General features: G+C 34.8%; 3 long non-coding RNA genes and 1 pseudogene across 3 annotated transcripts; 1 reads left to right on the forward strand and 3 right to left on the reverse strand.

The window, feature by feature from the left end:
* Positions 1-2,268: 2,268 nt before the first annotated feature.
* LOC134250103 (uncharacterized) lies at positions 2,269-5,039 on the reverse strand. The gene is made up of 3 exons (XR_009988423.1): positions 4,530-5,039; positions 2,718-2,795; positions 2,269-2,367 (listed from the first exon to the last, which is right to left on the reverse strand). It is a non-coding gene; the product is annotated as an uncharacterized LOC134250103 (long non-coding RNA).
* Positions 5,040-7,163: 2,124 nt separating this feature from the next.
* On the forward strand, positions 7,164-11,148 carry LOC134250107 (uncharacterized). Its single transcript, XR_009988425.1, has 2 exons — positions 7,164-7,784; positions 11,003-11,148. It is a non-coding gene; the product is annotated as an uncharacterized LOC134250107 (long non-coding RNA).
* LOC134250106 (uncharacterized) lies at positions 9,936-11,007 on the reverse strand. Its single transcript, XR_009988424.1, has 2 exons — positions 10,499-11,007; positions 9,936-10,222 (listed from the first exon to the last, which is right to left on the reverse strand). It is a non-coding gene; the product is annotated as an uncharacterized LOC134250106 (long non-coding RNA).
* A 1,407-nt stretch (positions 11,149-12,555) lies between the features above and the next one.
* Positions 12,556-14,183, reverse strand: LOC134250105 (uncharacterized; annotated as a pseudogene).
* Between the last annotated feature and the right edge of the window lie 2,787 nt (positions 14,184-16,970).

The following is a 16,970-nucleotide window of genomic DNA, read 5'->3' on the forward strand; positions in this document are numbered from 1 at the left end:
TCGAAGTTGTTCAATTCCCACTTTAATAAATGTCAATGAATTAAATGTAATTATATGAGGGATACACATCTGAGTACAGGTATTATTTATATAAACAATATAAGTAAAACTACGGTACAAAAATATTGAACTTAATTGGCCGGTTGCGTATCTCAGATTTAAACCTACGATCAATGATTCCGGGTTTAAATCCAAGTTTTCGCGTTGCACGCATGTAAGGATTGGCTGAGTACGGCTCAGAATTACGGTAAATTCTGAACCTGGTGTAGAGGTGGTTTAAACCCAGCTTTACAAGGTTTCCATGTATTTTTAGGTAGAATATTTCGACATTTTGAAATATTTCGATGTTGCAGAAATGTTTTATGGCAATTATGATTGCATTGATATATTTTGCATTATCAAAAAAAGCTATTCTACAAAATAATTTTTTGGCCATGTTGCAGCAACATGGGGATTTTTCTTTTTGCACACCTCTTCAACAACTGTTCAATGTGCCGTTTTCACACTGATTTAGCTGTAGTATGAAGTTTTGGAAGATACTTTTAATTAAAATGCATAAATGTACATAAACAGGAATTTTATGGAAACTCTCTAATATACCAAATTTAAATCAAATTACGAATTTTAAACTTTCGAACAGCTGATGATACACATTCCAATAATTTCTAATAATGCCGAATTTCATGAGGATAAAAAGTCTTTCAGTTATCAGTGAATCAGGCTATCTACAGGGCCGGATCGGAGGAACCGGGCACGGGGGGGGGGGGGGGGGGGGGGGGGGGGGGAGGGTATGTTCGTCCCCTATAATTTTGCCGCTGTATAAAATTCTACAGAAAACATAGATAATAATTTAGTGTTTTCTCAAAAATAATGTCTTATAATTTTTTTTCATTTGATTTTAAAGTAAAAATCTAAATTTATACATTTTTGCTTTATTATTTACCTGTGTTTTGATTTTGTTTCTTGTTTCTAATTTACTTATTCCAAAGACCCCATTCATGTTTTCTTCTTTTCAGTCTTATGCAAAAGCTGTATTCTGTTTGCGTTTTTATATTTTCTTATGGTTTGAGTTTCGATGAAAGATGCCGTGATTTGAGTTAAATCATGTAAATTGAAAATATGTTACGCACGGTATTGGTGACGCTTTCTATTGATTTTCCTTCTATAGGGAATATTGACATGCATTACTCTATAATAGTGTAAATAAAAAGTGTCTTTAACTATATAAAACCCAGGGATACCTTCATGCTGAGTTTTACCAAGTCGCTCACTGATATGAGTAATTTTACGTTCCGTTTACGCGACGTTAAACGTCATTTATAACGTTACCAAAGAACTTTATTCGGTAATAACCAATATTTGCCCCCCAAATCAAACTTTGATGGGGATATATTTAATTAAGTTCTTAAACAGGGGAGTATATGCTGACTTCAAAACACTGAATATTTTCATAAGTAATGACGCCATATGTACGTAATGACGTCACAAACATGACATAAATTTCAGTTTTTTATGAATTGTACAGAAAAATGTACATATTTCGTCGATATTTTGAGTAAAAATCACCGAGCGCATGTGTGTTCAGGATCAATATTTTGATGTATAATGTGTAGAATGATAATATCAATGAAATATGTCAATATTGTTCCTGAACAAACTTGCGCTCTATAAATTTTAAAGCTAGAATTGTTGAAATTTTGTCCATTTTGTCCTCTTTCTGAAAAAGGATATAAAATCGGACTAGTTTGTGACGCCATAAAAACAAAAATTGTGAATACACTGCTTTGACACTATAATATTTTCTCTTAATTTATATTTCTCATACAATTTATTGAATTCAGCACATTTCAGGAAGTTTTCAAAATTTGACTTTTGTGGGGGGCAAATATATGCAATATACCGCATATAGTTCTTTGACACCAACACCGTGCGTAACGTGATAGCATTTTTTCAGCATTATCAATTTACAATTTAACATCAATATATATCATTGTTTTTAAATATATCCTTTTAATTTTCAACCATTTACTAGTATTAAAACTTGTTTCAAAGTGCAGTAATATTAGGGAACCTATTATCCTTCAACATTTTATACGAGTAAGTCAAGATTAGGTAAACCTTACTCAGTTTTATAGCGTGCAACAGAAATGCGACTCAGGTAATCCCGACTCAACTGGGGTTTAAACCCGGCTTACGTGATCCACGGATCAACCATTGAGCTGTACTTATCTGAACCATGGGTACGCAACCGGCCAAATGAGTTTCAGTCACAGCCATTTATTCTGGTTCATTGGCTATTGCTTGGACACTGTCAAACTGTTCTGCTGCCTGAGGTTTCTTCAGCAGGATTAGCATTGTTGTTAACATCTAAAATTGTAGAAAATTCTTCTTATGATGTATTTAAACTTTAAATAAAATTATTAGTAATCACAAAAAGAGAGGCCTATGGGCCACATTGCTCACCCTTTGCCCAGGAACTTTAGCCATGATGCTGTTCTTAACCAGATCTCCCCCCTTGCAAATTTATATTGTGCACCCCCACCCTACCCCCCTCAGGGGTCATGAATTGTAAAATTTATAATCTACACATGACAGACAAATTTTAATAGAAAAATGTCACCTGAAAAACTCCTGCAACTTAAAGATACAAGATTTTTTTCTTATTAATGATTTTGCATAGTCTGAAAGTTTAATGAAACCATTCATAAACATCATACCGTTGACTTCAGTGCAATCTCTAAGATTAAGTGGAGGTATTGAGGCAATGGTTGAATAGGTCAGCTGCTCAACTCTGTCTAAGTAAAAAGAAAATATATGGAAATAACAAACAGTATTCAAGTTCAAAAAATACAAATCTGGTGCAGGTCAAATATGGACCTGTATATAATAAGGGACAAATCCAATATCAATAAGTGTCTTGTTTGGCGTGCATAATTTGGTCAATTTACCAACTCCAACGAACAAAAAAAAAAAAAACAAAAGAAAAACAAGAGGCTCACGGCCCACATCGTTACCTGAATGGCTTTGACCATTCTGTTCTTAACCAGATTTCCCCCTTGTAATACATATTGTGACCCCCCTAACCCACTGATCATAATTAGACTTATTAGACTAATTACACTAACCCAGGATGATTTCAAACAAGTTTCATCTTTTCTGGCCCAGTGGTTCTTGAGAAGAAGATTTTTAAAGATTTTTCCTTTATATTTCTATGTAAAACTTTGATTCCCCATTGTGGCTCCGCCTAACCCCCTGGGGTCATGATTTGAACAATTTAGCTCTTCCTACTGTCTGACTGAGGTAAGAATTTGGAAGAATCCAGAACTATGTGCAACATTTTGTATGCAATGAATATCCATTTTTTTTCAATGGGTGGCACAATAGTAGATAGAATCTTCTATCGTTAAAATGGTAAATGTCCTACGGACCCGGTTTAACGATAGAATTTGTTCCGTGTATCCGTAACGTAGCAAAAGAAACAAGGGTGATAACTCGTAATCAGTGCATTTACCACTGTTTACTATGAACAATCTAGAGAGTTCCGATTGTAAACATGGCAGAAAAATGTTGACAAAATTTATTGGATTTTTGCCTTTATATGGATTGTATTTTGGGTAAAAAGGCATAATTAAATGCAATCTCAAAAAGGTTTGTTTTGATTAATTTATTAGTTATTTCCAGTGCAAATCCTTTTATATTCTTCAAAATCATTTCGGAGTGGATCCACTCCGATTTGCTACATTGCAAGTATATGGGACGTATTCTAACTGTGGTGAGGGCGTGTTCCAAGACACAGTTAGATTATTATAACTAGCACAATAGCTCTCCGGGATTGTCATAAATATGTATTTTTTCGGAGAGTTGTAGATCTGCTGCAGCTAACAGGTCCAGTCCAAAGACTATTTCTACCTACGTAGGTATTAATAGCTACGTAGGTATTTAAAGCTACCCAAAGTAGCTATTTTTACCCACTTTCTGCTTTACTTGCATTTTGAGGCCAAATGCAGGAACGGCGCAAAATGGTGAGCACACACTTTCTTGATACAGTCACTCTGATGATGAATATGACAAAAATTTGGCCAAAAAATGAAAACTTCGTATATAATCAATTTTGCATAGAAACTAATGTAAAATTGCCGATTCAGGAAGTAATCATTTTTTTGCAAAAGTTTTGTCGTATTCATCATCAGTGTGACCATATCAAAAAATATGGTATTTACCATGTTGAGCCGTTTGGTCTTTTGGTCGCAAAATGCATAAATTATATAAAGTAGGTAAAAATAGCTACTTTTGGTAGCTTTAAATACCTACGTAGCTATTAATACCTACGTAGGTAGAAATAGTCTTTGGACTGGACATGGCTAAACCTATTGTTATGTCATTTTGTTGCCATAAACTTTTAACTACATAAGTAGCAAGTTTAGGAATCATATATATTCAAGACTTGTTTAGGAAAAAAATCAAGTTAAAGTATAATAATTCAAGGATATTATTTCATAACTTGGTCAATTTGACGAATTTCTTATTACCTTCATCTATTGGGACTGATAGCTGTAGACGCCCAAATTCCCGGCTCAAAACTGGTGTGATGCCTCAGTCTGGTTTCGTTTTAGATAAACCATGAAAGGGATGTACACAATATCTCTCGCCCCGTTTCCAGTACAGACCAAGCGCGTATCTGATTCTTTGGCAAATTTTCTTGTTTAGCTGTGCTAATGTGATTACATCGATACCTGCTCTGGATAGAATTAAATAACTTTCGGGCAGATCTATACCCTTAGAGTTAAGAGTCCAAATATCTGAGGTGGTGAAAGGTTTTTTTAACACAGCCGTTCAAATAATATATCGCCGTTTCTTCACAATCTTCACCAAAATCACACATACCCGACGACATCGCTGCCATTTTCCCTCCATGTAAATAATGACTTTTTTACTCTTCATGCACTGAAGAGTTCGAAAAGATCGATAATTCGGTAAAAAATAAAGAGATTCAAATGTGTATATCTCGAGATTCATTGTAAATCCAAGAAATTCCTTGAAATATGTTGTGTAAAATAACTAAATAAATCAGATAGATAATTATAAACAAAAGTTCACCCGTTGTATCAAACACAGCACTGCGTTTCTCATAGAGATATAAAAAGTCAAGTGAATTTTCTTTTATAAAACCTTTTGAATTTCCCAAATTAATAAGATCTGGTAAACAAAATTCCACTACAAACAAAAAGTTATACTTATAAATTCAACATAAAACACAAAATTTTTCAACATTGATTCATTTTATTTTTTTGAAGGGCTTATAAAAGTGCTATTTTTCCTTGAAAATCCAGCCCACCAGTGGGCTATAAATAGATTCGGGGCTATCTCGATTAGGAGGACACCTTTGTTAAAATTTTTTTCACAATAGTTATATAGGTCCATTCTCTTCAAAATAATGTATTTAAAATCATCTTTTTAAAATGTGACTAGTGTAACAAATTTTTAATTTTGCATGATTTTCTCGTAGACTCGCTCTTAATAATGAGTAAATTGTGCAGGTAAGATTAAATACTCTTCCTGATAAAAACTAATTAAACTTCTAAAGAGTCTTTGAAGTCAAAATGGCCAATGCGTACTCGGAATTATCAAAGGGAAATGGAGTCATGGGAAACAGTACTCTCTGGGTTATTCTTCCCAATCAGTACAAGGTTATCACGTGTCACGAGTACCTAATCCAAGGTGCGTGACCCATTAGTATTATGGTCTGTTCCCTGAGAGGAGGCAAGGTTTTTTGTCCAGGTAATGTGGTTTTTACGAGTTGATGGCATCAACTCAAGTTTTGTTATTGGTAAGGGATTCTCCATGAATCGAAGCTAATCACGTTTTCGTTTGAGTATTTTGCATACAGATTCTTGTATAATATTGGCTTATTTACAATATTCATGTGCTACAGAATAAGAATATGTTTTCTGATATGATTTGAAGTGTTTATAAATTTAAATACTTATTATTTTATTTTTCTGGAATTTGTGTCAATCCGCGAGAGAAAATAGTGCAAGGGGCATGCATGCAGTCAAAAATTGTGACATATTGTGCAAACAGAGTTTTGACTGCTAAGTCAATGAATACTAGTATTTTCAACTATTTCAACTTATTTTAAATAATTTGAAAATATATTTTGAAAGAAAATTTACACAATTAAATATTGTACAAACGAGGTTATTTTTACAAGACTGACGTGTTAGTGGTATATAAATAAATTAATCCTTGCGCTGATCCAGTATGCTAATGACCAGTGCAATTTTCCAGGGATAACTAGTGATGAAGTGTTTATATATACCTGGTAGAACATTACTTATGTTTGTAAACAAAGCGAGAAACACCTAGTTAAGATAGTCGAAGTATATCAAATATCAATCTGAAAGGGAAGAAATGAGCTGTGTCAGTTGATCAAATATTTTTATGTAAATGCCATTACTTCTTGTGCAAACAATAAAAGAACCACTGTCTTTCACAATTTAGATCTGTATCACAGCAAGCTTTAAATACAGTAAAGGTCACTTTACATGTCTTATCTTATTGTCTGCGCTACTCTGGAAAGAGAGTTCTAAGTCCCTGTCTCTTATGGTTCTAAAGTTATGGCAAAGGTTAAAGTTGACAACAGACAGAAAGAAAAACGGATAAACAGACAGGACAAAAACAATATACGCCCGGGATTTATCGATCTGGGCGCATAAAAAACATGAAGACTCTTTCCCTTTTATCTTTGGTATAATAAAATTCTTATTTGTTGCACTTCATGTGATATTATTTAATACAAAATGTTCATGGAGGTAAGCTGGTGCATAACCATGATATATATTAATCAAACTTAACTCAATATGAGTTAAGTTGTATTATAGAAATGAGTAGATAAACTTTTATAACATAGATAAAGAGGCATAACTCTTGCAACATTTAAACATCATTGACTTTTGACACTACCCTTCAAAATCATTAAACTTTGACACCATCTCCCTTTTATACCAGCATATATACTACGCGCGCGCCAATTGCAAATTCTTTCTGGAAATTCTTCTCAACAAAATTCAACAGACTAACTACCATCGAAGGAATCCTTCAAACTTTATTAGCCATTCTATAATTTTGTTAAAGTATTTAGGTCATCAAAGCAACGGTACGTACTTACTTCTATTTATTTTGATTTGGTTGACGTCATTTAGGCTTGTAAAATTGGTAACAGATTCCAGCTCCACCATCATCCTCTCGGCATTTGCCGCCATCATTGTTGCATGGTTTGTTTGAATTTTAAAGAAAACTTAAGGTTCTTCTGTTTACGAATAAGAATTTACAATTATAATGAATTATAATGATTTTGAAACACAGTAAAACCTGCACTTCATGATTTTATAATATTACCCAACGGTAATATTCGTCGGGCCCGTGCAGGCCCGCTTAGCTAGCCTTAGGCTACCATGCATGTTATAACAGTAAATATATTAGTCTTACGAATTCCTAGGGAATGTTGCGATGTAGCAAAAGAAAATCCAAGTCACCCTATGCTAGGCCTGTCAGGACCCCAACTGACAGGTCCATTGCAGACACGGCCCCCGTGATCACGGCAACCCAGGTGTCACAGCCAGCCAGCCAGACTGCTAATTCATCGGTGGCAACCCTTAATCCTCCTGAAGTCCCACAACTTCCTGAAGTCCCTCATTCAGCTAGCGTGAACTCCGAATCCTCAGTGGCAACCTCTTATCCACTTTCTATAGGGGATATTACAACGGAGTAATCCTTGACATCAGGTGAAAACCCTTTAATTAATATTACGGATGAGCTTGGGGTTCATGTCCCCCAGGCCATCAAAGAAAAAAATTGGTCAAAGCAATATATTGATTTGGCAAAAGTTATTATTTCAGAAATAGATAATCAAGATACACATAAATTCTCAATTGTTGAAGGGCAATTGGTCATCGAACCAAAAACCAAAACAACCAAAATCATTACAATGCAAAGTTGGGTTGATGTCTTTTTGATATTCGCTAGTATATACCTAGCTAGGCATCCTTCAGATATTCAGGGCATATTGAAATATATACACACAGTGCGCCTAGGCTACAGCCGAAACACAAATGCTAATTGGCTTGAATATGACAGACAGTTCCGTCTCAAAATGTCCAAAAATACATCACTTGGCTCAGTCGACGCAGAGTTGTTGCTAATATATATGCAGGCCCAACCCAGCCTCAATGCTCCACAACTAAATGCATCAATTAAATGCTTTGATTACAATCTCAAAGGCTCATGCTCCAAATCACAGTGTTTTTATCAACATGCATGCATGCACTGTAACAAGACCCATCCACGTGTACACTGCTTGGCCTACTAGTCTACACTTACTAAATCTTCAATGCCTAATACCAACTACCAACAGTCTAACACAAGATTAAATCTAACTCGCCCAACTGCAGGACAGCAAAATTATGCCCATCAATCTTCCTCGAATTTTCGTCCCTATCGCCCAAGGCAATACCAGTCACCAACACCAAGATTTAACACGCCTAGGTTTTACTCCAATTAAGCTCCCAGTATTACAGAAATACCTAGCTTTGTACCCTCAAGTTCAAGATGCCCAATTGTTACTCAATGGTTTTACATCTGGTTTTTATCTGAATTATGCAGGCCCTCAAGACTATTTACAACCAAAAAACATGAAGTCTGCTAAGGAACACGTGCAAGAATTATTGTCAATTATTAAAAAAGACATAAGCTTAGGTCGCATGGCAGACCCTTTCCCTAGCCCCCCCCCTCCACTCCAACCTTAGATGCAACCCGGTCGGAGTGTTGCCTAAAAAAGATGGGGGGGGGTGGAGGTTGATTTCAAACCTGTCGGCACCAATCGGTAATAGTATCAATGAACAAATTCAGCTCTTTCGACCAAGCAATTTCCATGATTCAAAAAAATGGGAAAGGGGCATTACTCTGTAAGATGGATTTGAAAGTGCATTTAGATTATTACCAATCCACCCTACAGATTTTTCCTTATTAGGTATGTGTATTCAAGACAAATATTATTATGATATGAGCATGTCATTTGGTTGTTCCATAGCTTGTTCAACATTTGAAAAATTCTCATCATTCCTGCACTGGTTAGTAGCACAAAAAGCCAAAAATCAAAACATTATTCATTACCTAGATGATTTTTTATTTGCAGGGAGTCAAAATACTCCACAATGTTCTCAACTCGCTGAAACATTTAAGCTAACCTGTGGCGAACTAGGCGTCCCAATAAATGATAAAAAAAAAAACGAGGGTCCCTGTACAAGATTGCGTTTCCTAGGGTTAGGGATTGACACAGTAGAACAGGTAATCTTTATTCCTGACAACAAAGCTATAGAACTACAGTATAAGCTTACCTCACTGCTTTCATCCAAAAAAGTAACACTCAAGGAAATGGAATCACTTTGTGGGTCCCTAAACTTTTTTCAAAAGCCATCCCAGGTAGCAGAGCATTTAATTGCAGGTTTTACAATGCAACAATTGGCATTAAGAAACATTACTTTTTGATAAAGGTTACCCAAGCCGTTAAGGATGACTCTAAGGTTTGGCTAACATTTTTTAAAGACTACAACGGGCGCTCTCCATTCCCTGAACTATCCTGGTCAAGTAACGAGTCCCTTAACCTTTTTACCGATAATTTCGGTTCCTATGGTGGAGGTGCAATTTTTCAGAATCACTGGGCAGTTATTTCCTGGCCAGAATCATGGGGCCCAGATATTCGAAGAGATATCACCTTTTTAGAACTAGTACCAATTCTGTTGGCTATTTGGGTTTGGGCGGATTATTTTGCAGCAAAGAAATTATTGATAAATACCGACAACATTGCTTTGGTTTATATTCTTAATACCCAAACAAGCAAGTCTCAAAGGGTCATGACACTTTTAAGGCCATTGATATTGCTTTGCATTAGGCATAACATTCAGATTTAAACTATCCATGTTCCAGGTTATCAAAACTCTATCGCGGATTCAATTTCTCGATTTCAGTGGGAAAGATTCAGAAACTTGGCTCCTCAGGCAGACATGATTCCAGTCACTATACTTCCGGCATTGATAACTCTCTTAAACGACGTGTAGAAAGTTTGCTCGAAGCAGCAGTATCTTAAATACTGCTTCAACATATCAGAAGGGCATTAACTCTTTTGAAACCTTCCGCTCTAAATATAATTTTGCCTTGACTTGGCCTCCACCAGTCCATCAGATTATTAATAACATTGCATACCTCCATACAAACCATATATCACATGCCACAGCAAGATGTTACTTAAGTGGTATCAGTTACAAAATCCAGTTAGAGGGGGGTTTGGGCAACACTAAAGCCTTTCTAGTTAAGAAAATGTTGGAAGGCTTCCGAAGGCTAAATCCAGCAAAAGACCTTAGATCCCTAATTTCCCTACAAATATTGCATCAAATGGTATCAATTCTTCCAAGAGTTTTTTTTTAAACACCTGTGAAGCCACAATGTTTTCAACTGCTTTTTATTTAGCATTTTTTGCACTGCTGCATATTAGTGAATTTGCTTTCACCAGTAACCTTACACCAGTACTATTTTTCCAAGACTTCACCATTGATGAAGAAAAAATTTCTTTGTTTATCAAAGGTTCAAAAAATGATCAATATCGTAGGGATACCACATTACAAATTACATACAATCCTCAAAGTGCATCTTTATTTGAGCATGGGCCCATTATTCTGCCATATCAACGCTAAACCTCTCACCAAATATCAGTTCACATCACTCCTACACAAAGCCGTGAAATTCATTGGTTTAGACACATCTATATTCAAATCACACTCATTCAGAATAGGTGGGGCTACTCATTTATATTCACAAGGTGTTTCTGATGAGGACATTAAGTCCAAAGGTAGGTGGAGGTCTAATGCATTCAATTCTTACATTAGATTGTAACGGTTATCATCATACCTGTAACATGCCGTATTCTAACGGAATACCAATTTTGCAGGTCTACAGCTATGTACGTCAACGCTATAACGCCAGTATTTATCCTCCACCTCCCTCTGTGTAAAAACAGTCTCCCTGTCATGGTACTAGGGCAGAATTTTGTCCGCTTGTGGCGGATGTCTTCATGTAATATATTAATCTATTTATCATACATGAAGACATATGGCCGAATTTTGCTTAAGCCTGCCACTGATTCTGTTTTCTTCCAGGTCTGTGGCCAATAATTGGGCTTATTTTAATTGACACTTTTATGGAATACATTGAGTGCTTGAAAACATTGATGAACTGATTGATTGTCATATTGACTGATTGAAAAACTCATTGATTGAAAATGTTGATTGATATGTTGTTTATTGTGTCGATGTAGATCACCTATATAACATAATGCAATGATATACTGATTTGATATAGTGTTTGTCAAATTTCATTTCAACATGTATTAGTAAAGTAAAGCCATGGCAAAGACTGCCAATACTGTGTTGTTGATCTATTCTATTGAAATAAAACATGATTTAATCTAAATTGTTTAGCTCTATCCTCCACTCTTAACATATTTAAAAAGGGTAAAATATTAACAGAAATAATCTCTCTTAATCTAAGGTTTAAAATGAACCGCACTACTTTGTTCGGGGTTTCTTGTAATCTGTGTAAGTTGTTTGTTTATTCCACAATACCAAAAAGAACTGGCATAGTCAAAATAACATTGTATCAAGGCAGAACATAGGGTCTTTCTAGAATGTGTACCAAGACAGGGTGCATTTTTATATAAAAACTTAAGTCTAGCTTTAACTTTTTGTATGAAACTTAAAACAATATTTTCACATGAAAGAAACTTGTCAATACAGATTCCTGAATATTTAACACTGTCAGAACCTTTAATAATGTGACCATTACACACAATTTTTAAATCTGTGATACTTTGAAGCTTTCTTGGAGGACCAAATAAAATAGAATTTGTTTTACCTAGATGTCTTACCTTTCAATCTATTGTCAACTAACCAAGAGGAACATTTGTCAAGAACAATGCCCACTTTTGAGCAATAATAACAAGATTCACTAAGTAAACGATCTTCATGTAAATAGCATTTTGAGTTCTTAAAAGTTTATTAACAGTTCTTCTTATGATAGCAATTTGCTTTCAAATATAGGTGAGAAGTCCAATTATACCTACTAAAAATATTCCAGTCTTCTAGTTTTATATTACATGTAGTTAGGAAGAATTTAAAATTTTAACATGTTCTGATCTTACAGAAATAACTATATACCTACACATGCAAATTCATAAGGAGATTTATTCATCATTGTTTCCTATTGAATAACTGGAATAAACATTTTCTATGTTTTCTAAATGGTCTTGTTGGACACGATTTCTAATAAAGCGTCGAACTAGCACTTGAACAAGCATCCAACACAGGAAACCACAGAAAGATACTGCAGACAACAACGCGAAACAACAGAATGATATGGGGACATCACTGGAAGTAAATTTTAATGCATAATTCTATATCATAATAGAAATGTCTCAAAATTAAAAAAAAAATGATGTTGTGTTATTTATAATTGGTCATCTCTTATTTCCACCTGATATTGATCGTGATATATTGGATACAACATATTATGGTGTCTTGTCTTTTTTAACCAAGAAATAGTTATCATAATTAATACAAGTACAAAAGTACTTGTCAAAACTGCACAGATAGCTGAAAAAAAAAATTAAAGAACATCCTCATATAATTCATCAGTGTGTGGTCTAAAATAACCTTCTGAATCAAAAGAGTCAAGTGAAAGACAAGTACTCGATCCAGTATATAAATTGGACTATTTAAAGACTGGTTTTGTTTTACTTTGATATGCAATACTCTTTAAAAAGTTATTGTTATAATAATTGTAATGAGTGACAAACAAACAGAAGAAATGGATAAATATTTACTTATAAGAATGGTTACTGCTGTATCCGTAGTCGATGTTGTATCCACAGTCGATGTTGTATCCGACCGCTGTCGGAGGTGGCTGAAATATTTAAAATTTATTAGAAAAATCATAAAAGAAATAAGATTATAAGGCACTTTTTAACATATTTGGTAGTCTTAGATGGTTGAAACATAAAAAAGTTGCATAATAACGCAATTCATGACCAATGCTACCTTATCTTTTTCTGATATTTGCAGCTAACACTGAGTTATGACTATTGATAAACAATTGCATAATGTAGGTAAGATAAATTAAGAGATATATATAATACCAATGTTTGAAACTTAAAAATAAATGTAATACCTTTACATTCTTAGATTAACGATATGGTTGAACAAATGAATAGATCAAGTTAGCTTTAAAAAAATTAAAATCATTTCGTAATGAATTAATTTGAAGCACCTTCTACACTAACCTTAACGTCCTGGCCGGGGGATTCTCTTGTGGTGGTGGTTATCTTGGTGAGAAGCTAGTTGGAAGGCTAGGGGGACACGAACATAGAATGTCAAATGATAAACAAAATACACAGATACAAACACATGGCCACAAAAATACTTACACAATGTGAAAAGTAAATTTTACTAATAAATGCAGTTAGTTGATAGTTAGTGATGGTTGATAAATTGAACCTTAACCTTAACATCCTGAGATGAGGATTCTCTTATTGTGGTGGTTGATTGATTTTATATTGTTTAACGCCGAGTCGGCAATTTTTCAGCCATATTTCGGCGGTATTGTGGTGGTAATCTTCGAGTCAATTTCCGAGAACCTTCTGCTAGAGGGAAGGCTAAGGGGAAAGTCCTAAAGAAATAACAGTAACAAAATGAAAACATGTAGAATGTCACACGATGAACAATATACACAGATATGAAAGAAAAATACCATTCACATTTCAAATCCCCTCAAAACACCTGCACAACATGACTCGATCTTAGAATTCTTTCAAGATTTGTGCAAACATCATCACATTCCGCAATGAAAATCCTGCGGACAGAATAACTGCAGCTTAAATCAATGGCTGATGATGCGTCAAAAAATTGAAACACGACTTCTCTGATAGTAAGGGCGACGCACCCACTATATAACACACCAGAGCTCTAGTCACATACCATCTTGTAGTCATTGTCTGAACATTGATAAAAATTAAAGCTATTTACGGAAGAAAATCCAAAACTTATAGCAAGAAGTGTGGCAAAAAATGTTGTACTCATATTCCTGGATCTACCTGTAATCACGCGAAAATCAGCAAATTCAATAATCAGATATCGAACCCGATGTATATTACAGTGCAGGGAAATATTTTTGTTACAGCATCAATGCTGATTTTGATGCTTCCTTTGCTTGCTGATTTTGATGCTAGTTATCTTTATCCTGATCCTGGTTTGATCCTTATCCTGATGCTGGTTTGAAACTAGGACAATGCTAGTAATGCTACCGGAAGTAGGATTATCCTGCCGGAAGTGGATAATTCAAAAACAGCATCGCTATTTTAAGCCATTAAAAATAATTTTTGGAGTGATTTTTATTTGTAATTTGTATTAAATGGCTTTTCTTTATCTGTTTTCACTTTTTAACGAAAAAAATAGCGATTTTTAAAGAATGTCGTTTTGCAATCGTATAGAAACAAAATGGCGACAAGGTGGAAGTTGGGAGTAAATGACTATATATTCATCTTGCGAAGTTATCGTAACATATTATTTGATATGGATTACAGCTTACAGTGCGATGATTTATCCTATTTGTGATGCGATTTCGATAGGTGGAGTAGCCCTTGTGTGTCCAACGTGTAGGCATGGAAACGTGATTGACATGAACATGCTGAAGTTTATGTCAAATCCAGATGAAAATTTATTGCGTGTCCTGTGAATATTTCAGCGAAATTATTATGCTTTAAATGGAAAAGTCGTAATCCAAGGAACCAATAGATCATCAGTACAGTCACTACAACCACTCAGAGGGTATGTAAACAGTGTTTTTTTAATCAGATTAAATAAAAATGGTAAAGATGATGTGAAACAGATTAGTGTTACAAAAAATTAAAAGCTCAAATTCTGAGCGATTAAGGCATTTAAACATGTTAAACCCATGTGATATTAAAAGGTCAATTTTTACAATTGAATAAGAAATAAATGAATTTTTTTTTATTGAGAATCTGCAGATGCAGTATTCTGTAGTTAATCCACAAGGTATCAAGACAGATTATACATAACCCATTGTTGCAACCCACGGCCAAAATGTACAATCTTCTCCCATTCTGACGGTGGTCAAATGAGAAAGAATATTTTGTAGCTCGATCATTAATATTTTTAGCTCATTGAAATATTGACCGATGCAAATACATGTAAATCAAAGTCAGATATTTTACTTTGATCATGATACCCAGTCGCAGTGTAAGAAACACTGTCGAATGAATGTAAATTGTTCATTTTTTAACTGGTATGGAAACAAACCCATGTTTACTTACAATGTCATATGACGTCACAATAAAGATTGAGGCATCAAGATAAAGATAAGGAATTTTTTTGTGATCAAGCACAACTTTCTCACAACTGTGAATTGCAAATTTTTGGTGTCACTTCCGTAGTGAATAAGAGAATTTAACATGCTTAATTAAGTATGGGTAATGCGCGCCGGAACTGGTTGTTGGTTCGTTTTGCAAAGAAACATCAACTTGACTGAACAACGACTGCAGTAACAAGTTTACAGCACCAACTATATCTGCAGCTTCTAATGCATTTTCTCCATTCATGACCTTTGGCTTGATGTAAATCCTGGTTTTCTTGAGGTCAATATAGTCCATTCCATTTTGAGCTGATTATTGATATTCAATTGGTGATCTGTCTGAAATCTGAGATATAGGTCGCACATCTTGAAAGTAATTGTTTCCAACGGCTGTCTGTGTGGGTGGCATATCAAACAGAGAAAGTTGACTTGGCATTGCTTCCCTAAACGTTTCCGCTGATAACACTGACATTTAATGTCGATCCCTGACAACGATGGAATGATGGAGAGAAAGGGTTAACACTGTATGCCCCAACTTTTCCATGGTGGGGACATAAAAAAAGTGGGTTAAATTGTCCTTGACTGATTACTTACCAATAGACAATCAGGTATTTCATAGGCAAATCCTTATTTTCAGGTACTCTGATGGGCTTCTTGGAATAAATGAAAATTTTGCTTCGGAAACAATAAACTCCAAAAAAGGTCTTCATTAAGCTTTACAATGTTTTTTTCTTCTCAGGACGTTCTCCTCATTTGCGTGTCGATTTCTCACTGGAATGTTTCCTCTGCTTAAGCTTTTTGGTCTTTTCTCTAACTCACTTTTAGCATGATCAACCACCCGTTCTGAAGGTGATTTCATTTGTATTTTTGGTTTTGCCTCTCCTTCAAGTGACTGTTTAGCGTATTTGTCAATGGATACCATGTATGGAGATGTATTGTTTCTTAAACCACCTCAACGTTGGTAACGCAGGTACCCCCCTGAAAAAATAAGCTTAAATCTATTTTGGTTTAATATATCTTTTTTTTTTACTTTGATTACCAATACTTACTTTTTATATTTCAGGTGATTACCAATACTTACTTTTTATATTTCAGGAAAAGCACAAGCCATTAAGATTACCAATAGGATTGCTGAAGTACAGTTACGGTGAAAAAAGGTACAAACAGGTAAAAAATACAGTAAAAAAGCAAACAGGGACAACAACAATTGTACTTCCCCGAGATGCCGGATACGAGGAAACTAACACAAGGAGGGAAAAGTTGTATAGGAAAGTTGGCATGCATGGAAGCTCAATTAGGAACTTTAATGGGAATATAGTAAATCCAGAAACATTTACAACAATACTAGAATGGGTAGAGAATGAACAAAAACACCAACAAAAAGCACGGCTCTACCTATTGACCAAGAAAAAAGTATAAAACCTTTCATGGTATAATCTGAGTAAGGATTCACGTTCCCTTGTTTATCTGTGTGTATAAAGAACAAAATTCGTTAT

The sequence above is a fragment of the Saccostrea cucullata genome, unplaced genomic scaffold (genome assembly GCF_032062105.1).
Source record: "Saccostrea cucullata isolate Sc308-1 unplaced genomic scaffold, CSIRO_AGI_Scuc_v1 ctg2158, whole genome shotgun sequence".
Taxonomy (NCBI): domain Eukaryota; kingdom Metazoa; phylum Mollusca; class Bivalvia; order Ostreida; family Ostreidae; genus Saccostrea; species Saccostrea cuccullata.